The sequence below is a fragment of the Capricornis sumatraensis genome, chromosome 19 (genome assembly GCF_032405125.1).
Source record: "Capricornis sumatraensis isolate serow.1 chromosome 19, serow.2, whole genome shotgun sequence".
In the NCBI taxonomy this organism is placed as follows: domain Eukaryota; kingdom Metazoa; phylum Chordata; class Mammalia; order Artiodactyla; family Bovidae; genus Capricornis; species Capricornis sumatraensis.
The window spans coordinates 74348324-74370571 of NC_091087.1; the positions used below are offsets into that span (position 1 = coordinate 74348324).

The 22248-nt window shown below is 46.4% G+C and overlaps 1 protein-coding gene across 1 annotated transcript in view; it reads left to right on the plus strand.

The window, feature by feature from the left end:
• The first annotated feature begins 1332 nt into the window (after positions 1–1332).
• TRAF3 (TNF receptor associated factor 3) overlaps positions 1333–22248 on the plus strand; it is a 49117-nt gene continuing 28201 nt past the window's right edge. Inside the window, exon 1 of the mRNA XM_068991150.1 lies at positions 1333–1430. The gene's annotated coding sequence lies outside the window, so the exon portion shown is untranslated. The remainder of the gene's footprint in view (positions 1431–22248) is intronic.

Genomic DNA, 22248 nt, shown 5'->3' on the forward strand with positions numbered 1-22248 from the left:
GGAGAATCTCTGTAAGTCCCAGAGGAGGAAGGAAAGACTTGATTCATTTTGATTTGGGTTTTGTGTGCTCACAGAGATGAACGAGCTCTGACCAGGAATAGGATGCTCTTACTGGCCAGCCACACACACACACACACCCATACACACACACACACACCATCCCCTTGTGCCTGGGATTTGTAACCAGTGTCTCTGGAAGCTGGTGGACCAAGAGTGTGAGGTTTCAACTGGTCAGAAATTGGAGTGTGGTAACACCTGGAAAAGTGCACGAGTGTTTGGTTTCAAAATTCTCTCTCGCAGCAGCTGTCAGATGTAAAATCTCATGAGTTTTTCGTCAAAATAATTATAAAATTCTATACAATAAGAATTCTTAGGACCCCAGGACATAGCCATCCAGTTACCAAGAATGAACAAGTCTGACAAGTTCTGAAAACGTTGCGCAGTGGAAACTCTCCTCCCCTTCTTGCAGTCGTGTGAGTCACTACAGCTGCTGTGGGAAGAGTCTGTTTAGCTTTATGTAGTGGAGCTGAATATACGCTGACCTCACAGTCTAGCGGTCACTCTCGCATGTATATATGCACTAGGCGTATTTACCCCCAAATGCTTAAGAGATCTGTGCCAGAAAGATCTTAGGAGTGCTTGTGTTGGCTCCAAAGCAGAAGCCGAATGGTAAGTAGACGATGGTGTGTTGCACAGTGGAATAATATGCAGCAGTGAAGATAAACAGCAGGGCCAGCAACAACAAGGGGGCAAAACCAAAGCAAGACGAGGGAACATACACTGTGTGATCATGTCTGCGTAGGAGTCAGGAGCTGGCGAAAATAAACGACCAGAGCTACCAGCCTAGGGGTGAGCTAGAGAAAAGCAGAGGAAGGATCACAGGAAGTTAGGGTGGTTGGTACTTACAGGGGAAGGAAAGGGTTAGGGGTCAGAGGGAGGCACCCAGCCTTTTGAGGATCCCAGCAGTGCCCCGCTCTGTGGCCTGGGTGGTAGTTGGGGTTTTGTTTAATAACCTGATGAACCTGCACATACATGTTTCTTGTGCTTGACTATGTACATACATTTCATGATAAAAGTGATTTTTAAAAAAGTTATCTGAAGTTACCCAGCCTTTGTAATTTATGTTCACCTCAAAAAATGCAGAAAATCCAAAGCATACGTTTATATAGAATGATTAAAAATGTTTTCTCTCGAGCTTCTTACTTTATCATGTTTTAGAAATTTCCGTTTTTGAAATTCAGTTTTTTCAAAGCTTTAAAAAATTTTCCGCATGTGAGTTAACCACGTGTCATTCTTACTTCCTAGGTGAGGGACTCCACTACAGTATCTGAAGAAGGATAAAGTTGACTCTGCTTTGCTTCTTTCTTTATTGAAGTTTCTTCCTGCCTGGTCAAGCTCAGATAAATCCTCTTGCAGCATACAACATACAGGTATGTCACTAGAAATTTCCATTTGCGTAGGTTTTTCTCCAGCTGTTCCCAGTGTGTCTTTGCATGACAGTGAAGTAATTAAATTCAGAAACATCCTGAACTTACCCATTTTCGGCGTTAGCAGTCTCGTTCTGTAACAGGTGTATCTGAGTGTCTTCCGGATCTGCGGTAGCATATTTGGGTGTGTGTTTCTGACTTCTTTTCTCTCCTTTTAAACCAGCGTTAAACTCTGTGAGTAATAGACATTGCCCCTGAGGGCTTAGTGACAGTTAATGAGGTTGGAAACCCGAGTTGGCGGCGTGCTCCTGCCCGGGGAGGGCGCCGCCGCGGTAGAGGTGCCAGAGCTGCGCGTGGAGGCCTGCCCAGCCGAGGCTTGCATCTGATACAGGAACTGCTTACTCCTTCACTGTCTTTCTCTGGGAGTTTGAAAGGAAACAAAACACCCTGTGTTTTAATCTCTTAATTTGTGATTGAGTGGCATTTTATTCTTGAAATTAAGAACTCTTTCATATCTTAGAACATTAGCGTGAATATAAAATAGGTTTGAAATGTTTGCATCCAAAGTGAGATTTAATACACAGCTATTTTTGATAACATTCAGAAGCATCAAGAAAACTGGTATTTAATTTTATTCATAATCACAGTACCATTCAGTTTTCCCCAATAGTCTCAGTTTTTTTTAGTTTGAAACAGGGTCCAAACAGTTGCGTTTAGCTGCTCTGCCTCTGTCAGTCAGCTGATTGCTCCGCCCCGTCCCTTTTCTTCCTGGCATTTTCTGTGTCAGCTGTTCTGTGGTCAGGGGTGTCCCCATTTACATGGAACGCGTTCTTCTCTCCTTTTATTTCCTGGGAGATGGGAGGTGGATCTAGAGCTTCGAGCGGCTCAGCCTTTGAGCTCAGCGCTTGGAGGTGGCGGTACGTGCATCTGCTCTGGTCCTCGTGGCGCTCGGCACCTGGACCCATGGTCGTTAGGGATTGCAAATGATGATGGTGAAAGTCTCATCCTTTACTTTGCCTTGATTCACTGAAATCCTATTTGGTTACCCTAAGGAGATCAGTCCTGGGTGTTCATTGAAAGGACTGATGCTAAAGCTGAAACTCTAATATTTTGGCCACCTCATGCGAAAAGTTGACTCTGGAAAAGACTCTGATGCTGGGAGGGATTGGGGGCAGGAGGAGAAGGGGACGACCGAGGATGAGATGGCTGGATGGCATCGCCGACTCGATGGACATGAGTTTGAGTGAACTCCAGGAGTTGGTGATGGACAGGGAGGCCTGGTGTGCTGCGATTCATGGAGTCGCAAAGAGTCAGACACAACTGGGCGACTGAACTGAACTGAACTGAACTGAAGGGACAGTTCAGATGGAAGCAGTAGGATGAATGCCTGATTCTTTCTCTTTATGGATTCTCGAAACAATGAGACGGTCTCATAGCCGCTTCTCAAGTGACCAGGGAAGAAGTGTCAGTATAAACTCGTGAATTTAAACGTATGTGACGTGCTGTGAGACACGGCAGCTGTTGCTCCCGTAGATGGGAGGATTGCTCCACGTGTGCGGTGGTGCCTCTCTCCGTTGCCTCCTTGCCCTTCGCTCTCTAAAGTGGGGAGAGTCTGTAGATTCGTGTGTGCTGTTTCACCCCAGACCTGGAGCCGGCTGTTTCTCTAAGCAGCTCCGGGTCCCTCTTATAGAGCATGGTGTCTCGTGACCACAACCTGTACATCGTTGCTGCAGGGCCGGTTACTGTCCTGGACCTTTTTGGTGGACAGCCAAAGTATTTTCAGAAATCTAGCTCTCTTTTCTGATCTTTATAGCCTGTTTCTTCTCTCTTCCCCAGGTAACATTTTTAACGTTTTTTATTTTTCTACTGTAATATGGACTTCCCTTGTAGCTCAGTCAGTAAAGAATCTGCCTGTGCTGCAGGAGACCCAGGTTCGAGCCCTGGGTTGGGAATATCCCCTGGAGAAGGAAATGGTAATCCACTCTAGTATTCTTGCCTGGAAAATCTCACGTACAGAGGAGCCTGGTAGGCTGCAGTCCATGGGGTTGCAAAGAGTTGGGCACGACTAAGCGACTAACACTCACTTAATATAATATAAATACTTGTGTGTGTCTGTGCCCACAGCCCTCTTTCTTTAAAAATAGTAGTGTACAAGCTTTTCTCCATATTTTAAAACAGTTAACAACATATCATGAGCTTGCGGCATAGCCATATACAGGGATTCTCCTCATCCATTTTAACAGCTGTTTAGCGTTCCACAATGTTGGTTGTTACATTATAGAGGAAGACTAACTTAGAAATATGTTGGCATTATTCAGTATGTGTTTCTCCTGCATATAAAAGTCATCAATTTGTCCAGCTGCAGATTCCCTAGTAATTTTGGGACCTGGCAAGTACATTCCCAACCGTGGCCCGGTTTTCCTTATGGTTAAACTCAAAGACTTGGGCTAGAAACTCAGGGTGAGCTATGTTAGCTGAAAGAGACTGCAGATGAGGACACTGTACCTGAGAGCGTCTCCCTGGCCACGGAGTGAGCACCCTATAAGCAGGGTCGTGACGGTGCCATGGAATCGGCAGGTATTATTGAGTGATTGTGTGTCAGAATCAGGGAGACGAGGGCAGGTCTGCCGTGGGCAGCTAGCCGGGTGACAGCGTCATTCCCCGAGATGAGAGCGGGTCTCTGAGCAGGTCGAGGCCTGCCCAACAGCCATGGGAAGTGCCGAAGACAGCAGATTCCGTCTGGGCTGCACTGACCATGGGGCTCCCGTGCAGCTGAGGGGGAGCGGGTTGTCCAGGAGCTCCGCGAGCGTGGGGCTCGGAGCGGGGGCTCCTCTGTGCAGGTCGATTACCCAGCAGGACAGAGAAGGGGCCTGGATCAGCACCTGAACAGCTCCCGCATGTGCACCACCGGTGGCAGAGGGGAAGCTGGCGAAAGAGAGCGGTCAGGAGCTCAGAGCTCAGAGCCGCTGACTTTTGGCATCTCCTGCCTGTATTCTCCAAGTGATTTAAATGCTGTAATCCACTCCTGAATGGCGCCATGCTTCTTGCTTTCACTCTGATTTCCTAGTCAAGTCGGTGCTTCAGGAAAGCGCACCTTCTCACAGCCTGCAGCCCCAGAGCCTCCAGGCCAGGCTTGACTCAGGGCAGCCTCTCTGGGAAAGGTGCTGCCCGCCCTGAGTCGCTGTCAGGCGGACGGAGCCCTCAGCTCCTTCCTGTCCAGATGGCTGGGCTCTGGCCCTGGTCCAGGAGCAGCCAGAGTTGAATGAACCCTTGTTTAACATCCTAAGTCATTTGAACTGAGCAATATTGGCAGTGCTGGGTCTCAGGCAGCTATTGTTTTCCTGAAGAATTTGAGACCAAGTTTCATATCATGGTTTAATCAGGTTCCTTTCCAGCCGTCTGCCTGCGTCAGTCTCTCTCTCCCCCTCCCTCTCTCCTATGCGGGGCTTTTTCCTGTGCGATGAGGAGCGGCCTGTTTGTCTGGGTGAGAGTCCAGGCCCCTCTGTGCTTTCCCAGTGAGTTAGCCACAGGCGGCTCCCTGAGCAGAGCGTCTGGCATCAGGTGTCCTGAGCAGTCAGTGTGCTGAAATGTCTGCATAACTGTGGATTGCCAGAGCGCTTTCTTATCAACAGGGCACACCTGTCTGCCTGTGGCGTTCTCCTTTCCTTGGCCTCACATGGATGCTGTTTTAATCTCCCTCCTGGGCTTGACGTGGAGCTGGTTTTCCTGCATCTCTGTTGTTTAGCACTTTCTTGCTGGCAGGAGCCATTTTCTTTGTTTATCTGATGCTTCCCTTTTTTGGTTTTCCCCGGGCTTTCCAACCCTTGGAGCACCCTTCTGTCAGCAGATGTGCGTTTGTTTCCAGTTTCTAATCTCCAAGTGTGGCTCAACTTAAACCACCAAAGCAAGGGACATAAAATAAATCATCAGCGTAATGGAGATGCAGAGCAAAGTGAAGGGAACCCAGTCCGGCTCTTCACTGTGTTTCTGAGTCCAGGTACGCCTCAGCTTTGCCAGCAAAGGTCTGTCTAGTCAGAGCTATGGTTTTTCCAGTAGTCGTGTAAAGATGTGAGAGTTGGATCATAAGGGAAGCTGAGCACTGAAGAATTGATGCTTTTGAACTGTGGTGTTGGAGAAAACTCTTGAGAGTCCCTTGGACTGCAAGGAGATCAAACCAGTCCATCCTAAAGGAAATCAGTCCTGAATATTCATATGGAAGGACTGGTGCTGAAGGTGAAACTCCGATACTTTGGCCACCTAATGCCGAGAGCTGACTCACTGGAAAAGACCCTGATGCTGGGAAAGACTGAAGGCGGGAGGAGAAGAGGACGACAGAGAATGAGATGGTTGGATGGCATCATCGACCCAATGGACATGAGTTTGAGTAAGCTCCAGGAGTTGGTGATGGACAGGGAGGCCTGGTGTGCTGCAGTCAATGGGGTCGCAAAGAGTCAGACACGACTGAGCAGCTGAACTGACTGAGTGACTGATGCCTCAATTGAGTGAGAAGCTGGTTAGAAGCTAAAACTTTATGAAACCGATGTCTCAAATAAAGACTTTTTTTCATTTGGATAAAATGTGGCCTCAAAATACGTTAAATTCATACCTAGACACGTAGCAAGCAGTAAACACGTAGTAACAGAGCAGTAATCCTGCTCCGTTGGAAGCTGCAGCATCGGAGTTCTCGCCCTGTGAACGCCAGGCCCCGCCTTCCCTGCCCGCCTCCCCGCGGTGTGGGCCCGGCATGCCCGCCCAGGCCGCTGCTTCCTGGGGCTCCGGTCCCGCCTCCTGTCGGAGTCCTCCTAGCGCACCGACGTAGGGGGCCGTTCTCGAGCCCACACTTGCCCTTCACGGTCACTCCCTTTGTGCTGTCTCCACCTGGCGTGTCTGCCACTCCTGTTGGGCAGAACGTTTCTCTGTGTGTGGAAGCAGATATCCTCTTTCCAGACCTAATGCTGGGATGAGGCTGGGAAGGTGAAGCCATGACTGGGGCCAGGGTTCCCATCTCCGCATGACCCCGTGTGTTCACCGGAGCCATGTGCTTCCCGTCTGTGGGTGTTGCAACCCCTGAGCCTCTTCCCCAGATCAGGCTGTTCAGCACCAGTCTGCAGGTCCCTGAAAGCTGCCTCCACCATCTCCTTAAGGCCATTGACTGAATTTGCATCATTTTTCTTCATTAGCATAATCATTATTTTAAGCATAAGTTTTGTTAACCTGTAATTGCCACATCTAAACTTTAGGATTAAGGGAAATTTTAACTATTTTATACCCACATAAAAGTAAGTGAAATAAAGGTATTTATTTTAAATCAAGAAATCTAGTCAAAGGTTGCCACAAGTCCCCCATTTTAGAAGCTTCCAGAGATGGGACTTTGCTTACTCACCGATGCTTCGGGTGGTCAGCCTCCGCGAGGGGCACACGTGGGCTTCCTGGCCACCCCCAGGTGGGCGTGAATGAACAGATACACTTGTAGGTGAGAAATGACCATCACAGGTATTTTAGGTATCTGTTTGTTTTAGAGAATTGTAATGAGAACCAAGGAGCTTTTTTTCACCGGTGGCTTTTAGTTGGGGGTCTCTGAGCACAGTGTCAGTTCTTGCTGCTGCACTTACAGCAGGCATTGTTCCAGCCGAAGATCCAGCTGGGGTTCTGCTATTGTTTTGCCAGGGTTGGTGTGGAGTGGTTATCAAGCTCAGTGATGAAGAAAGAAATCAGAGTGTCTAAGCTCTGTAGACCCCACTGTTTTTATTAAAACTTTATTTATTTATTTTTTTTACAAAAAATGTCATTTAAACCATTCAAAATGTACAGTTCAGTGGGTTTTATTTCGTATATTCACAGTGTTGTATAGCCATCATTGCTGCCTATTTCTAGGACATTTTCATCCCAAGAAGAAACTCCGTTCAGTCTCTCTGTTAGTCTCCTCTCACCTGAGCCCCTGTCAACCACGACTCTGCGTTCCGTCTGCATGGATCTGCTTGTTCTGGACGTGACACAGAGATGGAGTCGTGCGACGCGCGGCCTTCTCTTTCTGGCTCCCGTTACTCTAGCGAAACGTTTTCACGGTTTTCCCATGTTGTACCGTGTGTCAGCGCTTTATTTTTTTATGGTTAATAACAGCACATTATATAGACACATGTAAGCGTTGTGTATCCAGCCCTCTCTTGACAGACCTCTGGGCTGAATGGCCCTGTCCTGAATATTGCTGCCATGAACATGCGTGTGCAAGTAACCGTGTAAACGCCTTTCTCCACTCCTTTTGGGTGTGTGCACAAGAGTAGGGGTGCTGGGCCACACGGTAACTCTGCTAACTGTTTTGAGGAACTGCCAAATTGTTTTCTACAGTGATGATGAACCATTTTATATTCAGCAATGTACGAGGGTTCCAATTTCTTCATATTCCTCACCAACACTTGAAGTTTTCCATCTTTTTAAATTACAGCCACCCTAATAGCTGTGAAGTAGTATCTTGTGATGGTTTATTTTTTTTAAAAGGTAGTTTTTTAAAATTGGCATGACAGAACATAAAATTAACCGTTTTAAAGTGAGCAATTCAGTGGTATATAGTACATTCACAGGTTGTAACCACACCCTCCCTCTGGTCCCAGACATTCTCATTACCTCAAAAGGAAACCCTGGACCCACGAAGCAGGTAACCATCGCTGTCCTTCTCCTCATCTCCTAGGCTACCACTCTGCTCTCTGCCTCTGGATTTGCCTGTTCTGTATGTTTCATATAGATGGAATCGTGCACTGTGTGGCCTTTTGTTCTTGGCGTCTTTCACTTAGCGTGGTATTTTCCAGGTTCGTCCATGTTGTGGCCTGTATCATCATCACTCCATTTCTTTTTATGCCTGAGTAATATTTACACCCCCCCCCATTTTGTTTATTCGTTTATCTGTTGATGCTCATTTGGGTTGTTTCTGCCTTTTGAGTACTGTGAGTGATGCTGCTATAAACCTGTCTGTACATAAGTTGATTTGAGTCCCTGTTTTCAGTTCTTTTGGGTATACACCTAAGAGCGCAATTGCTGGGTCGTATTGGTAATTCTGTGTTTAACTTTTTGAGAAACTGAAAATGTTTTCCACAAAAAACGAATCCATTTTGTTTCCACCAGCAATATATGAAGGTTTCAGTTTCTCTGCGTCGTCAACAATACTTGTTGTTTTACCTTGTTAAAAAAAAAAAAATCATAGCCATCCTGGTGGGTGTGAAGTGATAACTCACTGTGGTTTTGATTTGTAATTCCCTGGTGACTGATGGTGTTGAAGATCTTTTCATATGCTCATTGGCTGTTTCTGTGTTTTTCTTGGAGCAATGTTTATTCACCTCCTTTGCCCATTTTTTGGTTGAGTTGTTTGTCTTGTGGTTGAGCTGTAAGAGTCCTGTGTTGTTCTGGATGTTACACTCTTACCAGGTCACGGTTTGCAGATTTTGTTGTTGTTTGTTGTTTAGTCGCTAAGTCGTGTCTGACTGTTTGCAGCCCCACGGACTGCAGTCCCCCAGGCTTCCCTGTCCTTCACTGTCTCCCAGAGTTTGCTCAAACTCGTGTCCATTGAGTCAGTGATGCCATCCAACTATCTCATCCTCTGTCATCCCCTTCTCTTCCAGCCCGAAATCGTTCCCAGCATTAGCGTCCTTTTCAATGAGTTGGCTCTTTGCATCAGGTGGCCAAAGTGTTTGAGTTTCAACTTCAGCATCAGTCCTTCTGATGAATATTCAGGGTTGATTTCCTTTAGGATAGAGTGGTTTGCTCTCCTTACTGTCCAAGGGACTCTCATGAGTCTTCTCCAGCACTATAGTTTGGAAAGCGTCTGTACTTCTGTGCTCAGCCTTGCTTAAGGTCCAACTCTCACATCTGTACATGACTACTGGAAGAAACAGCTTTGACTATACGAATCTTTGTTGGCAAAGTGATGTCTCTGCTTTTTAATAACGCCATCTAGGTTTCCTAGTTTTCTTCCGAGGCGCAAGCCTCTTTAAATTTCATGGCTATAGTCCCCATCCTTAGAGATTTTGAAGCCCAAGAAAATAAATAGCTCTCCCATTTTTTTGTCTTTTCACATTCTTGATAGTGTCCTTTTATATACAAAAGTTTTCAAATTTTGTGAGACCAATTTCCCTTATTTTTCTTCGTTGCTTGTGCTTTTAGGGTCATATCTAAGAATCCTTTGCCAGATTCAGCAACATGAAAACCTGTCCCTGTGTTTTCTTCTAAACCTTATGGTGTTGCATGCATGCTGAGTCACTTCAGTCGTGTCCGACTCTTTGCGACCATATGGACTGTAGCCCAGGAGGCTACACTGTCCGTGGAATTCTCCAGGCAAGAATGCCAGAGTGGGTTCCATGACCTCCTCCAGTTGACCTTTCTGACCCAGGGATCAAACCTGCATCTCTTGCCTCTCCTGCATTGGCAGGTGGGTCTTTTGCACTGGCACCACCTGGGAAGCCCTTTATGGTGTGAGTTCTTATATTTTAGTTGCTCGTCCATTTAAGTCAGTTTGCGTGTATAGAGTGAGGCAGGGGTCTAAGTTCGTTCATCTCCCTGGATACCCAGTTGTTTCAGAGACTTCTTTTTTCCAACTAAATAGTATTGACATCCTTGTCAAAAATCGTTTGACTGTAGACGTATGAATTTGTTTCTGGACTCCCAGTTCTGTTTTCTACATGCCTGTCCTTAGGTTAGTATTTCATTATTTTGATTACTGTCATTTTGTAGGAAGGTTTGAAGTAGTAAGCTTGATAAGTCTTTCACCTTCCTTTTTCTTTTTCGATACTGTTTTGACTCTTGCAATTCCATGTGAATTTTTTAAATTTATTTTTTAATTGAAGGATAATTGCTTTACAGAATTTTAGAATCAGATTTCTCACTTCTGTAAAAGGCCACTGGAATTTTGATAGAGATTGCATTGAATCTGTAGATTGCTTCGGGTAGTATGTTTGTTATGGTTCTCTAGAGAAAGAGAACCAATAAGGTGTGTGTGTGTAAAGAGATAGTTATTCTAAGGAATTGGGGCTCACACAGCTATGGAGGCAGGACAGTCCCAAGATCTGCAGTGTAAGTTGGCAACTATAAGAGCCAGTGGCTTAGTTCCAGTCTAAGTCAAAAGGCCTGAAAATCAAGAGGGCTAATGGCGTAGTTCGGTTCAGTTCACACACTCAGTCATGTCTGACTCTTTGCAACCCCATGGACTGCAGCACACCAGGCTTCCCTGTCCATCACCAACTCCCAAAGCCTGCTCAAACTCATGTCCATCAAGTTGGTGATGCCATCCAACCATCTCATCCTCTGTCATCCCCTTCTTCTCCTGTCTTCAGTCTTTCCCAGAATCAGGGTCTTTTCCAATGAGTCAGTTCTTCCCATCTGATGGCCAGAGTCTTGGAGCTTCAGCTTCAGCATCAGTCCTTCCAGTGAGCATTCAGGACTGATTTCCTTTAGGATTGACTGTTTTGATCTTTTTGCAAAGATCAAGAGTCTTTTCCAACACCACAGTTCAAAAGCATCAATTCTTCAGCATTCAGCTTTCTTTATGGTCCAACTCTCACATCCATACATGACTACTGGAAAAACCAGTAGTTTGGGCTTTGACTAGACGGACCTTTACAGGCAAAGTAATATCTCTGCTTTTTAATACACTATCTAGGTTGGTCATAAGTTTTCTTCCATGGAGAAAGCATCTTTTAATTTCATGGTTGCAGTCACCATCTACATTGATTTTGGAGCCAAAAAAATAAAGTCTGTCACTATTTCTGTCGTTTCCCCATCTATTTCCCATGAAGTGATGGGACCGGATGCCATGATCTTAGTTTTCTGAATGTTGAGCTTTAAGCCAACTTTTTCACTCTCCTCTTTCACTTTCATCAAGAGGCTCTTCAGTTCCTCTTCGCTTTCTGCCATAAGGGTGGTGTCATCTGCATATCTGAGGTTATTGATATTTCTCCCAGCAATCTTGATTCCAGCTTGTGCTTCATTCAGCCTGGCATTTTGCATGATGTACTCTGCATTTAAGTTAAATAAGCAGGGTGACAATATACAGCCTTGATGTACTCCTTTCCTGATTTGGAACCAGTCCATTGTTCCATGTCCAGTTCTAACTGTTGCTTATTGTCCTGCATACAGACTTCTCAGGAGGCAGGTCAAGTGTCTCTTGAAGAATTTTCTGCACTGTGATCCACACAGTCAAAGGCTTTGGCATAATCAATAAAGCAGAAGTAGATGTTTTTCTGGAACTCTGTTGTTTTTCTGTGGTCCAGCAGATGTAGACAATCTGATCTCTGGTTCCTTTGCCTTTTCTAAGTCCAACTGGAACATCTGGAAGTCCACGGTTCATGTTCTGCTGAAGCCTGGCTTGGAGAATTTGAGCATTACTTTGCTAGCGTGTGAGATGAGTGCAGTTGTATGGTGGTTTGAACATTCTTTGGCATTGCCTTTCTTTGAGATTGGAATGAAAACTGATCTTTTCCAGTCCTGTTGCCACTGCTGAGTTTTCCAAATTTGCTGGCATATTGAGTGTAGCACTTTCACAGCATCATCTTAATTTAGGATTTGAAATGCTGAACTGGGATTCCATCACCTCCACTAGCTTTGTTCATAGTGATGCTTGCTAAGGGCCATTTGACTTTGCATTCCAGGATGTCTGGCTCTAGGTGAGTGATCTCAGCATCGTGGTTGTCTGGGTCATGAAGATCTTTTTTGTACAGTTCTTCTGTGTATTCTTGCCACCTCTTCTTAGTACCTTCTGCTTCTGTTAGGTCCATACTGTTTCTGCCTTTATTGTGCCCATCTTTGCATGAAACATTCCCTTTCATCAAGAGGGACAGGAAGGATGTGGTTTCTATCCAAAACCCAGGCTTCAGATCCAGGAAGAGCCAATATTTCTGTTTTAGTTTGAAGGCAGGAAAAAAAGCCAGTGTGTCATTTTGAAGACAGGCACAAAGACTCCTCCTTGCCTGGGGAAAGGGCAGACCTTTTTGTTCTGTTTAGGCATTTGACTGAGTGAGGCTCACCCACATTAGGGAGGGCGGTCTGCTTTATTCAGTCTACCTATTTAAATGTTAAACTCATCCAACACCCTCACAGGAACACCTAGAATAATGTTTGATCAGATATCTAGGCACCTTGTGACCCCAACAAGTTGACACATAAAATTAACCATCAGAAGTAGTATTGCCATCATAATATTGTCTTCCAGTCCATGTACATAGATTTGTTTTGGAGCACACAAATATCTTACTGTTCAATGATGTGTTCTTTCTTTCAGCGATTGTGAGCAGATCCTTCACGTATTGGTTAAATTTATTCCTGGGTAATTGATTCTTCTGGATGCTATTATAAATGGAGTTACTTTCTAATTCAGTTTGTTTGTTGCTGTTGTATAGAAACAGAAATGATGTTTCTTTGTCGGCATTTGTTTCCTGAAACTTTGGTGGATTCTTTTATTAGTTCTAGTTACTTTCTTCTGAAGTCTTTGAGGTTTTCTATACATAGGATGATATCATCTGTGAATAGAGCTGGTTTGATTTCTTTCTTTCTAATTTGGATGCCTTTCATTTCTTTTTCTTGCCTAATTGCTCTGGGTAGAATTTCCGTGTAATATTGAGTAACAGTGGTGAAAGCTTGCATCCTTCCCTTCTTCCTGATCTTTCACCATTAAATGTGGGTTTTTCACAAATACCTTTTATCCTTTATCATGTAAAGGAAAAGTGAAGATGAAAGTGTTGGTTGCTCAGTCATTTCCGACTCTTTGTGGCCCCATGAACTGTAGCCTTGGAGAAGGCAGTGGCACCCCACTCCAGCACTCTTGCTGGAAAATCCCATGGACGGAGGAGCCTGGTGGGCTGCAGTCCATGGGGTTGCTGAGGGTCGGGCACGACTGAGCGACTTCACTTTCACTTTTCACTTTCATGCATGGAGAAGGAAATGGCAACCCACTCCAGTGTTCTTGCCTGAGAATCCCAGGGATGGGGGAGCCTGGTGGGCTGCCGTCTATGGGGCCGCACAGAGTCGGACACGACTAAAGCGACTTAGCAGCAGCAGCAGCAGCAGCAGCAGCAGAACGTAGCCTGCCAGGCTCCTCTGTCCATGGAATTCTCTAGCCATTCCGTTCTCCAGGGTATCTTCCTGACTCAGGGATTGAAACCGGGTCTCCTGCATTGCAGGTGGATTCTTTTACCATCTGAGCCACCAGGGAAGCCCCATACCAAGGAAGTTCCCTCTTATTCCTAGTTTCTAAGGATCTTTTTAAAATGAAAGGGTGTTTAATTTTGTCCACTTGGTTTTCTGCACCAGTTGAGGTGACCATGTGTACTTCACCCTTGTGCTGTTACTGTGGTATATTACAGTGATTGATTTTCTTATGCTGAACCACTCTTACCTTCCTGGGACAAATTCCACTTGATCGTGGTGTAGAATATGTTTAATGTGCTTTAGGGCTTAGTTTTCTAGTATTTTGTCGAGTCTTCATTTTTGAAACATGGTATTTTTGCGGAGGGGGGCCAGGGACAGAGGATTCTTAGTTGATATTTTTTTCTTTCAGCCATTCAAAAATATTATCCCATTGTCTTCTGCCCTCCATTGTTTCTGATGAGAGGTCAACTGTTAATCTTATTGAGGAAATGCTTTTATGTAAGGAATCACTTCTCTTGCTGCTTTCGAAATTTTCCTTCTTTCCTCCAGCAGTTCAATGATAATGTGTATTAGTATAGATCTCTTTGAGTTTAACCCACATAGAGTTTGTTGTTTCCTGAATGTGCGAATTAATACTTTTCATCAAAAATAGGAAATTCTTGTCCATTATATTTTAAAATATTCTTTTCACCTTTTTTTCTCCCTCCTCTTCTTTCTAGGACTCCCAGGATAATGTATATGTTGGTATGACTGATAGTGTCCCATAGGTCTCTAAGCTCTTTGCATTTTTCTTTATTATTTTTTCCTTCTGTTACTTAGACTGGATAAGCTCAATTGTCTTATCTTCAAATCTCAATTGACCTATCTTCAAGTTCTCTAATTCTTTCTTCTGTCTATTCAGCTCTCCTGTTGAGCCCCTTTATTGAATTTTTCTTTTCCATTATTGTGCTTTTTAACTCCAGGATCTCCATTTGGTTCCTTTTAAACTTTATTGATTTTTATTGATATTTTCTATTTCATGAGACATTGTTCAGATGGTTTCTTTCACTTTTTTGGACACAGTTCCCTTTATCTCTTTGAACTCATGGACAGTTGTAAGTGTAATGTCTGGGTTTCCTCCTAGACAGTTTCTATTACTTGCTTTTTTTTTCTTCCTGTATATGGGCCATGCTTCCTTATTTCTTGCCTGACTTACAATTTTTTGTTGAAAATGGACATTTTGAATATTATAATATGGCAAAGATGGAAACGAGATTCTTGAACCCCAGTATTTCTTGCTGCTTGTTTTAGTTAACTGTTTACATAATGAGTTTTTTGAGCTGATTTTGTAAAGTCCACATGCTTTATCATGCGTAGTCACTGAAGTCTCTGTTCCACCAGTGTAGTAGTCAGCTAAGAATCAGAAGAGATTTTCTGTAAGTGCCTGGAACCAAAATTATCTCCAGATCTCTTCCCACAGGGTGTATGTGTGCATCAGGGTGTGTTTTCAGCACCCCGCCAGGCAGTTGACAGGTTTGCCTTAGCATCACTTCCTGCTTGTACAGAACCTGAAGGTCAGCCGGAGGTGAGAGTTCAGGGTCTTGCATCTCTCCTGAGCGTGCACACAGCCCTGAGCATGTGCGTGGCCTTCTGGGGTCCTGGTAGCACGTTGGAGCTCTTCAGAGCCCTCGTTTCCCAGTATTTCCTGTCAACCTTTTGGTTTGTCTCTCGTCGTCTTCTACCGTTACTGGTTGGCCCAGGCAGCAGCGACTCATCTGTTTGCCTCTGAGTGTTTTTAGGACAGCCCGCCAGCCCCCGTGGCTGCCTCAGCGCTGGGAGAGTCCTGGGTCTGATGGGGCCAAGCCGTTTTGAGCAGGCCTTCCGGGGAGCCACCAGATAGGCCGTAACTCCGCCCGAAACTCTTTGCACATGAGTGTGTCCCGCTCCACCGGCCCCCAGCCTCCAGCCAGTCTCCGTGCTGGGATTACAGGCTTCTGTCTTCCAGGCCACTGCCTCCTGGGGAGGGGCCGGGGCTCGGGAAAGCGCCGCGGAGCTCACTGTCCTCACTGAGGTGCAGCAGGTTTCTGTTGATTAAGCATCCCTCTGATTGCTGTAAGCTTTCTGTTTAGTTTTTAGAGTTCCACACAGGTTGTTTCTGACAGATCTTGCCATCTTTTTTCTTGCTTTTTTTGAAGGATGAACCTTTGGAGTTACATACTCAGCTGTCTTCACTGCCATCGCTCACGTCTGTTCTTAACCTGGCGACCAATTTTGAATTTGCCTCATTTATGTCCACCCCACCTGATTTCAGAAAGGAGTTAAGTTGGCTTACAGTGGTGAACAGTATGAGAGATAAATTAATCTTCGTGTCCTCCCTTGTTGCTTTTGAAAACTTTGGTCTTGCAGATAGACATTTTATTTCCTTTGATGATCTTGAGGTTTTCACCCTCCCTGCCATGCAGATGGGCGGGCACCTGAAGCAGGTTCACTCTGGCGGTTCTCCTGCCTAACCTTGTGTGTGGTCTTAGGACACACCCACCGGTGGCCAGCTTTAGCAGCGCTCACTCTCACTACCGTCTGCCTCTGGGCTGGTTGTGGAAAATTCGCCTCCAGTGATGGTCTTCCTAAATCCAAAACTTCCTTTTCTTCAGGACACAGTCAGTGGATAATTGTCTTAAGACTTAAAGATATCATCGAATTGTCTTAGTTGTTTTAGGGGGTGATTAGGTGACTTGTATGCTTTCAATTAGAACTGGCTTCTTACAGTGACCTTGATCGTCAGTGGAGTCTGGGATCATGGGTAAACCTGAGCGAATTCATTCATCCACCTGTCCGGGCACCAGGAGGACTGTGGGCCAGCTGAGGCCCACATCCACTGTCTCACCAACAGAGCAGGGCGGCTTGCACCCTGGGCCCTGCTCGGGGTCCATGTAATTTCTTTCTTAAGCTCTTGTTTAGGTAGAATATTTCCCTTGAGTAATGTGAGTCTATTTGACATAGTTGGTGGCTCATTACCTGAGCAGAACATCCTTCTTTTGGAAATGATTCTGTGATAGAGATAGAACTGCCTTCAGTTTGGTTCCCTGTATATTAGGTTGTCCTTTTTCATCAGCATCACCCATAAGCTAATCTGAATCTTTTTAAAAGGCCAAGAGGTACAGATAAAGATATCCTTTAAAAGGATACATTTGACTACATTAAAATTAAGAACTTCACTTCATTAAAATACAGAAAGGTAAAGTGAAGCCACAGCCTAAGGGGAAAACATATACATATAACTAACAAGAGATTAGCAGTCAGGACATATGAATCACCTCTACAAATCAATATTTTAAAAGACCAATAACCCAATTAAAAAATTCAGACACAGGCATTTCAACAGAAGGAAAAGCACAAATGGCCAGTGAGCATATGAAAATATGCTAAACCTATTTAATTATCAGAGTAAAGAAGAAAAGGGACCCTCGTGCCTGCTAGATTGGTGGAAATTAAGCTGTCTAATGGTGCCCAGCATTGGTGAGAGGGTAGGGTTAGCAAAGCTTGTGAGCTGGCCACGCCTACACCCTGCAAACCAGCCGTTCCTGTGAACTCTAGATGTGGAGTTCAGGGCAGGAGTTGGCAAATTCTTCTCTAAAGGGCGAAGTGGTAAATATTCCAGGCTTTGTGGGTAATGTATACGGTCTTGTCACATAGTTGCCTTTGTTTCGTTTGTTTGTTTGACTCTTTAAAAATGTAAAAAGCGTTTTAAGCTTGAGAGCCTAACAGAAACAGGCGACTGACCACATATGACCGCAGGTCACAGTTTAACACTAGTCCCGTAATCTAGAGTGTGTGCCCTAGAGAAAGCTCCCCAGGACAGATGCCCCAGAATGTTCAGAACAGAGTGTCCATGCCAGCAGAAAATGGAAGCAGTGCGATAAAAAGATAGGTGGGTGCACTGACCAGTATTTTGCTGAGTAAAAAGTGAATGAGGCCTGTCAGCTGCACACAGCACACGTGGCGTAACATTGGCATAACAACACTGATGGCAGAGGGCTGCGTGTGGTATATCATTTTTATGAGGTTAAAAAGAGACAAAAATGTTTTAAGAAGAAAAATGTGTAACAGTACGAGAACTGTAAGTGCAAAGTTGAGGCTGACGCTGACTTGGAGCGAGGCAGGGGGCTGCTGAGGTGGGGCGCACGGGGCGACGGTGACTGTCACGTGGGTGCCGGGTGCTGGGGTTTTGTTGTTGCTGTATTCTTACTCTCACCTTCCATGGACATCGCCCAGAATCGTTTTTATGTGTCTGGAAAAGGCAGAGGAACCAGAGATCAAATTGCCAACATCCACTGGATCATCGAAAAAGCAAGGGAGTTTCAGAAAAACATCTATTTCTGCTTTATTGACTATGCCAAAGCCTTTGACTGTGTGGATCACAGTAAACTGTGGAAAATTCTGAAAGAGATGGAAATACCAGACCACCTGACCTGCCTCTTGAGAAACCTATATGCAGGTCAGGAAGCAACAGTTTAGAACTGGACATGGAACAACAGACTGGTTCCAAATAGAAAAAGGAGAACATCAAGGCTGTATATTGTCACCCTGCTTATTTAACTTACGTGCAGAGTACATCATGAGAAACGCTGGACTGGAAGAAGCACAAGCTGGAATCAAGATTGCCAGGAGAAATATCAATAACCTCAGATATGCAGATGATACCACCCTTATGGGAGAAAGTGAAGAGGAACTAAAAAGCCTCTTGATGAAAGTGAAAGACGAGAGTGAGAAAGTTGGCTTAAAGCTCAACGTTCAGAAAACGAAGATCATGGCATCGGATCCCATTACTTCATGGGAAATAGATGGGGAAACAGTGGAAACAGTGTCTGACTTTCTTTTTTTGGGCTCCAAAATCACTGCAGATGGTGACTGCAGCCATGAAATGAAAAGACGCTTACTCCTTGGAAGGAAAGTTATGACCAACCTAGATAGCATATTGAAAAACAGAGACGTTACTTTGCCAACAAAGGTCCGTCTAGTCAAGGCTATGGTTTTTCCTGTGGTCATGTATGGATGTGAGAGTTGGACTGTGAAGAAGGCTGAGCCCCAAAGAATTGATGCTTTTGAACTGTGGTGTTGGAGAAGACTCTTGAGAGTCCCTTGGACTGCAAGGAGATCCAACCAGTCCATTCTGAAGGAGATCAGTCCTGAATATTCATTGGAAGGACTGATGCTAAAGCTAAAACTCCAATACTTTGGCCACCTCATGCAAAGAGTTGACTCATTGGAAAAGACCCTGATGCTGGGAGGGATTGCGGGCAGGAGGAGAAGGGGACGACAGAGGACGAGATGGCTGGATGGCATCACCGACTCGATGGACGTGAGTTTGAGTGAACTCCGGGAGCTGGTGATGGACAGGGAGGCCTGGCATGCTGCGGTTCATGGGGTTGCAAAGAGTCGGACATGACTGAGCAACTGAACTGACTGAACTGAACTGAACACACAGTACATTTTCTTGAAAGGCAGAGGATATCAGCCAGGGAGGACTTAGAGCCCACCCCGCTATTCTCCGTGAAGTGCACTTTCTGTACTAGAGTTGAACTGAGTTGCCCACCTGGGAATGAGGATGCAGGTATCCCGCAGGTGTTGGACGGTGGCTGCCAGCACGACCTACTGGAGCCGTGAAGACACGCGCGGGGCACAGCCCGCTCCGCTCTGTGGCGGCCGTGAGCTGGCCGGCCCGAGCACACCCTGCCCCTTCCCCAGCGACAGGCTCTGTGCCCTTGTTGGAAACCAGCTGGCCATAAACGTGAGCGTTTCTGTCTGTACTCTTGGTTCTGCTTCATTGACTGTCTGTCTGTCCTTCTTACCAGTAATACAGTGTCCTGATTCATCTGTAGTAAGTTTTGATATAAGGAAGTGTGAGTCTTCCGACTTTGTTCTTCTTTTTCAGGATTTTTTGTTTATTCTGAGTCCCTCATATTTCAATGTGAATTTTAGGTTCAGCTTATTAATCTCTGCAAGAAAAAAACCCCAGCTAGGATTCAGGTCTGGGTGTAGATGGGTCTGTAGGTCAGGCTGAGTAGCGGTGCCACCTCAGCAATGCTAAGCATTCCCGTCTGTGAGCACGGGGTAGCTTTCCACCTAGCATAAAAAACAATGTTTTATCATTTTCAGAATATATTTTATTCTTTTTGATACTCATAATTGGATTGCTTTCTCAATTTTATTTCTGAATTGTTCACTGCTAGTTTATAGAAATGCAGCTGGACTTTATATGTTGATATCAAGCTCCGGGAGATGGTGATGGACAGGGAGGCCTGGCGTGCTGCAGGCCGTGGGGGTCTCAAAGAGTCAGACACGACTGACTGACTGAACTATTATATCCTGCAGCTTTACTGAACAAGTTTATTAGTTCAGCTTGTTTTTAGTTGATTCGTGAGTATGTTCTATGCACAAGATTATGTCATCTGAAAATGGAAATCGTTTTACTTCTTCTTTCCAGTCTGGAAGCTGTTTATTTCTTATTTCTCTTGCCTAATTGCTGAGCAAGGGCTTTTTGACAAGGCTGTAAGCTGTCCAGAGTGGGGAAGCAGCTGACCCCCGTGGACTTCCCGACCCAGCGGGAGGAGAGTGTCTTCTGGGTGTAGTGCTGCGGTTTGCAGAGGGACCCTGCATGTAATGCCTCAGTGATCCCCGAAAACACAAGAGTCAGGGGCGCCATCTGCTTTCCATGGGAGAAGAAGAACTGAGGATAGAAGCTGTGCCCGAGGACTTGCCTCAGGGCAGGAGCGCCAGGCCTGTCTTCCCACCCAGGCCACTTGCAGCCGGACGCCAGGCCTGTCTGACCCGCCCCCCCCCCCCCCGGGGCCCCCAGGACCTGGCCACCTGCCCCACCCACCCAGCCGTGCTGCGTCTGTGTGTGTCTGCCTTGCCCTCCACTAGAGCTGGGATCATTCTGCTCCAAGTCCCCCTTGGGAAGCCCCGTCTCCCCAGCATGGGGTGCAAGCCTCCCAGTCTGAGGACCTGCAGCCTCTGCAAGTTCTCACGGGGTGCTTCCCGCTCCTGCTGCCATTACCCCTGCTGACCCTGGAGTGCCCCCCTTTCTCACGACTCCCGCAGAGCTCCCGAGGGGCGGGGACAGTCTCTCTCACCTCCTTTCCCTGACAAGCAAGGCACAGTGCCATGTGTGCTGGAGGTACCTGGCTACCTGCTGAAATGGAATGTGAATGGTTCGGCAACCCCTGCAGAGCCACTCACCTGAGAAGGCCTCTCCCGCCTGGTGGGAGGCCAGTGGGTGTGCCCTCCCACATTGCACAGCCGTGCTGACCGGCGGCTCTTCAGGAGATGAGAACCCACGGGAGAACTTGAGACTTGCTCACGCATGGCCAGCAGTGCCCTCCAGAAAACACGGCTGAGGCCAAAACAAAGTCAGAGCTTCAGCATTGGAGCAAAACTGGCTATTGTCCTTTAAAGCAATGTTTAACAGTTTACTAACCATTGGAGGAAGTATGCAATGGACAGGCCTTTTAGAAAGATACTGGGCAGTGATTCTGTATGGACATGAGTCTGAGCAAACTCAGGGAGATGGTGAAGGACAGGGAAGCCTGGCGTGCTGCAGTTCATGGGGTCGCAAAGAGTCGGACACGACTTGGCTACTGAATAACAGTATATTTTAAAACGGACGTGATCTTTGACCCAGCAGCCATGTTGCTGTGTGCTTGCCTAAGTGTGCAGAGATGTGTTCGGGAGTGTTCTCTGCGGGTCGTTTATATCATCAGCTGAAGCCAGCCTCACTGTCCGTGAGCAGAACAGATGAAGCCCGCGTGGAGTGCCGTGTGGCCCTTCCCCACGATACGGGGCGAGCTTACAGGGCACTGTGGAGAGACGCCGTCCACGTGGAGTGCCGTGTGGCCCTTCCCCACGATACGGGGCGTGCCTACAGGGCGCTGTGGAGAGAGGCCCGGGGTGCAGTTGGTGAGGCCAGGAGAGCCGTGGTTGGTGTGCATGTGTTGCACACCCAGCGTGGTTTGTGCGGAGGAAGGGGGAGCTGCGTTCCCTCCACGTGCGTGTGCTGATCCTGGGTGTCTGCACACTCGCGCTGGCACCAGCAGAGCGTCCGCCTCTGGGCCTCATTGTCTTCTCTGCCAGCGTGTACTCTGACAGAGAAATCTTCCTGAGGCCCCCCAGCATAGGGCACAGCCACTTCGATTCTAGTCTTACATTTAAAGTGTATGACGCTATGTATAAACGTCACAAATTAACCAAACCTAAATGGAACTGGCTTAAACAGGTACTTTGAAATACTCTTTGTTTAGATTTTACATTGAAGTATCGTTCACATACCATAGAGTCCACCCCCTTTAAAGCGTACGGCTCACTGGTTTTTAGTCTCTTCACAGAGTGTGCAGTCACCCTTGTGCCCAGTTCCAAAACCCTTGGGTCACCCAGGAAGCCCCATTCCCTAGTAGGCATGCCCACTCCCCCCACCCCTGCTGATGGAGCGCCTGCTCCGGGGCTCTGGGATTTGCCTGGCCTGGATGCGTTGTATTCAGGTCGTCTTCTCTGACCTCACTTGCGAGTATGTAAGGAGGGCTGATGCTTTTCCTGTCTCTCCTGCCCAGGTGCTTTCCTTCCCTCCATCCCTGGAAGCTCATTATCCAGCCAGCAGCCCAGCTCAGGAATGGACCATGCGTGGGGCGGGACGGGGGCCCTGGGCGGGCTTTCGAGGCGCCCT